Source organism: Apium graveolens, chromosome 10 (assembly GCF_009905375.1).
Source record: "Apium graveolens cultivar Ventura chromosome 10, ASM990537v1, whole genome shotgun sequence".
NCBI lineage: Eukaryota > Viridiplantae > Streptophyta > Magnoliopsida > Apiales > Apiaceae > Apium > Apium graveolens.
Genome location: NC_133656.1, coordinates 186,864,157 through 186,871,773, shown reverse-complemented (window position 1 = coordinate 186,871,773; position 7,617 = coordinate 186,864,157).

Here is a 7,617-nt window from a genome sequence, read left to right as displayed (position 1 = left end):
TGGAAGCAGCTAAAGGAAGTAGTATCAGTACGGTGGTATTCCGATTCTAACGCGTTAGTGATACTAAGGTTGACGTGGTAATTAAAAGGTTATAGAACGCTAACGAGCAAAAGTATAACCAGTATAATATTAGGAACGGAAGGTAGTGGCGATTATGAACTGGAAAAGAATGGGTATTGAGAAGCAAAAGCTCTAATGCTAAAAGTTATAATGAGAGTCTATGCAATAGACTTGAAAGAATTCGGAATGATCACTTAACACAGATTGAGTTCTCTCACGATAATAGATCGTATGTCAGGTATCGAAAGGTCGTCTTATGAAATCTTTGAGGGAAGAAAATGTCGATCTCCCTTATGTTAGGATGATGTTGCAGAGCGCAAGATGCTCAGACCAGTAGTGGTCCAGAGGACCAAGGATATAATAGATCTAATCAGAGGACGGCTGGTAGTAGCCCAAGATGGACATAAAAAGTATGTTGATTTGACACGAAAGGACAAAGAATAGGAAATAGGGGACCTAGTAATGTTAAAGGTATCCCTTGGAAATGATTGATGAGGTTCAAAAACAAAGGAAAGCTAAGCCTACGAATTATTGGACCCTTTGAGGTATTAAGACGTATTGGGAAGTTAGCATACGAGCTAGCCCTACCCCCGAACATGTAGCAAGTCATAACGTGTTTCACGTATCAATGTTAAGGAAGTGTAATTCGGATGCCAGATAAATAGGGGCATATGAGCGCATAGACATGCAACCAGACGTAACCTACATGGAGCAACCAGGAAGGGTTATAGATCAAAAATGGACAAATGCTTAGGAGAAGAGTTATCAAACTAGTCAGAGTTTGATGATAGAACCACAATGTGGGAAAATTACGTAAGAGTTAGAAAGTGCAATGCTAAGAAAATATCCCTATTCATTTTCTATCTGATTCCGGGACGGAATCCTTTTAAGGAGGGGAGACTGTAATAACCCTAATTTTTGGACTTTTTGAAACCCTTATGAATAGTGCTTTTGCTGAGTATGCTGAATAAGAAAACTTTTCATACCACACTATGTAGGGGTTCTTTTATTGATCTTCTGGGATATTATTAGTACTCTATGTGGTATATAAATGTATGTAAAGAACGTTAGAATCCAAATCCGAACACTTTGATTTTTCCCGGAAATCCACCAGATATCGAAAGAATTGGGTATAAGGTAACAGGATAAAAAGGATTTAAATTCAAGGATTTTAAGAGAGGATCATAAAAGGAATATAATGTATTGAGAAAGGTTAAGGAGACCCAAGTAATAAGATCCCGGGTATGATCCCTCAAACGATAAACGAAAACGAAAGTTAAGCGAACCGTATAACAGATCAGCGGTCATTAGCCAAGTAATTAGAAGCTAATCAAAGAGGTTAGTGAGGGTGATGTCATCAAACCAATAAGAAGAGGACAAAGGTGGGAGGGTGACATCACATGGTGACATAAGCATGACCAAAGCAAAGTGTGTTGTTGGTTGATTTAGCTACACACAAAAGTTACCATGGTAAAAGGTAATAAAATAAAACAAATCAAAAGCAACCAACCAAGTCAACCAACAATTCATTTTCACCAAAAAAACACAAATCTATTTCATTTTCTTCATCTTTGCTCTCGGCTTTCAAGGAAAAAGCAAGGAAGAAAAATCCAAAATCCAAAGTCCAAGCTCCACTCAAGCATAAATTCCATGGTTTGTTTATTGTGGGGTTACAGTACAGAGTAGTTGATTGTTTATTAAGATTGGGTGTTATTAAGGGAAATGGAACTCGTGACAACCCGGATCCCCGACCCCGGATTTGGGGGTGTTACAATTTTGTTGGTATAGTTTTGTGTCTTGTACTTTTCCTAACATGCACAATATATTCAATAGGAGAAGGAATAGAGTCAATAGATTCATTATCAGGATGAACCTGAGCACTTTCAATAGAATCAGTATTAGGATAGTACTGGGAGTTATCAGTAGAGGGCACTTATAAGTGACTAGAATAGATATACCCCTCACAAAAAGGATCACTCAGAATAGTGTCATTGGACCAAAACAGAGGCAAATATGTAGAGGGGGGAGTTAAAGACTTAAAAGAAAAAACTGTCTCACAGAATTTAAAATCCCTTGTGACAACACTTTTCTAGTTTCAAGATTTAGAACTTTATAAGCATTCCAAGCAAAAAGGTAACATAAAAGAACATATTTGGATGCTCTCTCTCGAATTATCTCTATATTGTAAAGTATTAGTAGCATAACATAAAGACCCAAATACTTTTAGATTATCATAAAATGGAGTCTATGAAAACAAAATATGATAAAAAGTGAGACCATTCAGAATATTTAACAGGAATTCTATTTAACAATTATGTGGCTGTTAAAATACAATCTCCCCAAAAAGTTAAGGGAAGAGAGGCTTGCAATCTCAGTGTTATAGCAGTATTAAGAATGGTTTTTTTATTTTCTCTCCACAACACCATTTTGTTGTGGAGAGTAAGTGCAACTTTTCTCGTGAATGATGCCTAATTGTGATAGTTTATTTTGAAATTCTAAATGCATAAATTCACAACCATTATCAGGTCCGAGAATTTTTACAGCACAAGAAAACTGTTTAGACAAATATGCAAAGAAATCAAGCAGAAGCTTAGCAACTTGAGTCTTGTCAGCAAATAATAAAGTCCAAGTTGCTCTAGATTTATTTTCAACTATAGTTAGAAAATAACTACAATTGTCAAGAGTTTTAGGCTTGTAGGGACCCCAAACATCAACATGTATAATCTCAAACAGATATGTACTCAAAGAGGTGCTGTAAGGAAAGAATAATCTTGATTGTTTAGATAAATGACAAGTGTCACAAGCATCAAAAAGTACTGAATTATTATACATAGACTGAGGTAAAATTTTCATAGAGGAAAGTGATGAATTCCCTAAACGGGCATGTCACAAATTTGTTTGAGATACATCGATTTATACAGAAGCAGAAACATGTGTTAAAGCATTAGAAATAAAAGAAAACTTCTTAAAAACTGATACATGATGATGATGATGAAAAAGATATAGGCCTTCTTGAAGTTTATTAATATCCGTGGTCTTCTTCAAGATATGGTCCTGAAGATAACAATCATTTTTGATGAAAAATACATGACTGTCAGAAGTATGTGTAAGTTTAGGGATAGAAAGAAGGTTGTAATAAAAGCAAGGAACATAAAGTAGATATGTGAGTATGATGTTATTGTGTAAATTCATTGTTCAAACATGTGTGACAATAGTTGATTGACCATTTAGAAAGTGCGAAGTGGTATTAATTGATTTAACATCAGTTAACAAATCAAAATGAGGTGTAATATGATCAGTTGGTACAAAATCAAGGATCCACATATCAGGACTTAAAGATTTTTTTTACTATGTGTATGATGGATAAATTTAAGAACAATACCAACCATATGAAAATTTCCTGACACAGTTGCAATAGAATTTGCAAAGGGTTCCTTAAATCCGGTATGAATCATATTCATCAACTGTTGACATTGAGCTGTAGTTAAACCTGAAGTATCAGAAGTTGTAGTAGGAGCAACTATATCAACAGAATTGTTTGATCCCGTGCTAGTTGAATAAAAAACAAGATTATAGATACGAGCTGCTATTTTTCCAAAAGATTTTGGCTTTGGTTTCGGCTTACCATACAGTCTATGTCGTGAATGATAACCGTGAACACAAAAACATTTCTTCTTAATGTGACCATTCATGTGACACACTTCACACACAAAAGAGGAATCCGTAGTAGGTTTCCTAACATTTAACTTCTTATTATAAGAATAACTGTTCTATTATTAATAATACCGCTTGACAAACAATGCTACATTTTTTCCTCCGGTAAAGTTACCAGTACTACATTATCTTTGATTTTCTTCTTGCATTAGAATAATATATGCAGTACTTAGATTAGGGGTACGTTTCATAAAGAGCAGATGGCGTTTATTAGCAATATATTGATCTCCTAATCCTATAAAAAAACTTTGACAGCTTCAAACCTTTATTATAATCCTATAGCTTAGCATTGTTTGCACAAATATATTTTCCACAATCACATTTGATAAGTGGCATTTTATACCACTTTAAACATCTTATAATGACTTGAATAGATGTCTTGAAATCAAGTATTTTGTGTATTTGATGCTTTTTCTAGTGTTTTTGCATTTCAGGGTATAACTTGCGTATGTAGGAAGAATTCATCGAAATAAGCCTAGGGAAGTGCTCGGCACTGGTTGTGGGAAGTTAGGAGCAGAACGCAACAGAAATCAGGAGCAGAATGTGATTTTTTCCAATAGGTTGCTAGGCGCCCGCTCAGGATCTGGGGTGGCCGCCTGGGAGTTGGGACGCCCGCCCGGGAAGCTGGGGCGGCCGCCCGGAGACGGGAAATTAGAATCTGATTTTTACACTTTTTATTCTGATAGACTTCTGAGACAGCTGGTTCTTGTGGGATTCTATATAAGTAGTTTTCAGAGACGTTTCACAAGAAGCAAGGAGAGAAGAAAGAACATTTTAGCACATCGCACCAAAGAAGATGAAGCATACATTTTCTTGTGATTCTTTTATTCGTTGTAACAGTGGATGCTAGTTTTCTTTACTTTGAACCTTATTACTCTTGTGACATACTCTGGTTTTAATAAGTATTTTTATTAGTTTATATTGTGTGTTATTATCATGTTTTCATATGAACCCATGGTGACGATGAGTTCTATTATGGGCTAATCGTGATTATGGGGGCGTAACGAATTTACTATGGATTTCTTTAGTTAGTTGTTTAATACCTTAGTGTGTGATGAGTGTATGATATCTAGCATAGGTTGTGCTTATTCGTCTTATGTGCGTCGTGAACATATAAAATAGTGTGTTAATCTCTTGTGAAGCGACAATGAATCTTGAGATTTAGAAATTGCCATGCTAGCATAGGTTCATGTATGTGTATGCATGATTAGTGGGTAACTCTAACCGTTTTACTTTCCCTGTGTAATCATAATGAATAACTTGCACTTAAATCGTTATGTTGTCAAATTCTGTAGACATATAGGGTCTCAACATAATTGATGCATATTCAACTTCTATCTTAATTGTGGATGCTTGGTAGAATGGTATTAGTACAACAAAAGTTGGCTTTTATCAGTTTCGTGTTGTTCGATTAATATCATCACCGTTACATGCTAAGGGTAATAACAATGACTATTGAAGGAAGTAGTAATGAAGTTATGATCTCATGTGTGTTTGATATTGTCAATTCAAGTGTTATTTAAGTATTTTATTCCCGTATTTAATTATAGTTAATAATTAGTTGATCGGTCTTAAGTGTTATTATCTTGACATTGAGAAGTAATCATACATTGGTGAGTGAGTGTTAATTGGATATAATTAGTCTGAGTCTCTGTGGGAAAGAACTAGAAATTATTCTATATTACTTACGAACACGTATACTTGCATGAATATTAACGCGTGTTTTCGCCCTAACAAGTTTTTGGCGCCGCTGCCGGGGACTCGGCGTATTTGTTTAGTTTATGTACTTGGCATCAATGGTCATTATGACTCATTGATTAAGACGTGTTACTTATTGTTTTCGGTTGTGTTTCAGGTAATCTAGCGAGCATTTATGCAAACACATTATCACACTCGTAAGAGAACTCTAGATACGGCTGAGGAGACAGACTCAGTTCTTGTTATTCCGGAGAAGATAGATTTTGCAGATTTGGATAAGGAGAGTGAGCAGAAAGAACCAGTAATCATGGGTGATCATATAGTTCCAGCAACAGATCCAGCTCTTATGGACTTTTCTCGGCCTAAAATTGATGACATTCAGTCAAGCATCCTTCATCCGGCTATTCAGGCTAAAACTTTTGAAATCAAGCCGGGCACTATTCAGATGGTGCAAAATTTTGTTTCTTTCGGAGGTGCTGCGACTGAAGATCCCAATATGCATATCAGGAATTTTGTCGAGATCTGTAGTACTTTCAAATATAATGGTGTTACTGATGAGGCTATCAAGCTGAGGCTTTTCCCATTCTCTCTGAGGGATAAAGCTAAGGACTGGTTAATTCTGAACCAGTTGGGTCCATCACTACTTGAGAAGATCTTGCGCAAAAGTTTCTGGTGAAATTCTATCCAATGGCCAAGACTGCAGCTATGAGGAGTGCTCTTACTCAGTTTGCGCAGCAACCAACAGAATCTATGTGCAAAGCTTGGGAGCGCTACAAGGAGATGTTGAGAAAGTGTCCACATCATGGTATGCCTGACTGGATGGTGATCACCGGGTTCTACAATGGTTTGGGGGCCCAATCTCGGCCCATGCTCGATGCAGCAGCTGGAGGCGCCTTGTGGGCCAAAAGCTATACTGAGGCTTATAATCTTATTGAAACTATGGCTGCAAATGAGCATCAAAACCCAGCTCAAAGGATGATGCCTGGAAAGTAGCAGGTATTTTGGAAATTGATGCAGCCACAACTATTACAGCGCAGCTCCAAGCGCTGTCTATGAAGGTCGATTATTTAGCCAACTATGGAGTCAATCAGATAGCTATGGTCTGTGAGCTTTGTGCAGGCTCTCATGCTACGGATCAGTGTTCTCTCGTTAATGAATTTGTTCAGTATGTGAACAATTATCAGCGACCGCAGCAGCCTGTGCCAGCTACTTATCATCCTAATAACAGAAATCATCCCAATTTCAGCCGGAGCAACAATCAGAATGTTGTTCAGCAACCATATCAGCAAGGTGTAAGTAAACAGTTTAATCTACTTGGATTCACGCAACCTCAGCAATATACTCAAAGGCAATCATATCCTCAATAAAGAGGTGCTGCTCCACCTTCTAGCACTGATTTCGAGGAGCTAAAGCTGTTGTGCAAAAGTCAGGCTGTTTCTATCAAGACCTTGGAAAATCAAATCGGTCAAATAGCCAATGCCGTGCTCAATCGTCAACCTGGCACACTTTCCAGTGATACTGAAGTGCCAGGCAGGAAGGAAGCTAAAAAGCAAGTCAAAGCTATTACCTTAAGGTCTGGAAAAATTGCTGATGCTGAAAAAGCAAAAGAATAAGGAGCTGAGATTGTAGATGAAGAAGAGATGCAAAAGGAAAAAGAGGCGGAACCAAGGAAGACTACTGTTGAACATACTCTGCCTGAGGGTAATACAGGGGAGATACAGCTCTATCCTCCATCACCATTTCCTAAGAGATTGCAAAAACAAAAGCTAGATAAGCAGTTCAGTAAGTTTCTGGAGGTGTTCAAGAAACTTCACATCAACATACCTTTCGTTGAGGCTCTGGAGCAAATGCCTAGTTATATGAAATTCAGGAAGAGTATTCTTTTGAGGATGGTGAAACTGGATGACCTTGATACTGTTGCTCTAACGGAAGAGTGCATTGCTGTGCTGTAACAAAAATTACCTCCAAAGCTTAAAGATCTAGGTAGCTTCACCATTCCTTGCACCATTGGCAAGTTGTCTTTTGACAAGTGCCTTTGCGATTTGGGAGCAAGCATCAATCTGATGCCATTGTCTATCTTCAAAAAGCTGAATTTTCCTGATCCAAATCCCACCTACATGTCTCTACAATTGGCTGATCGTTCTA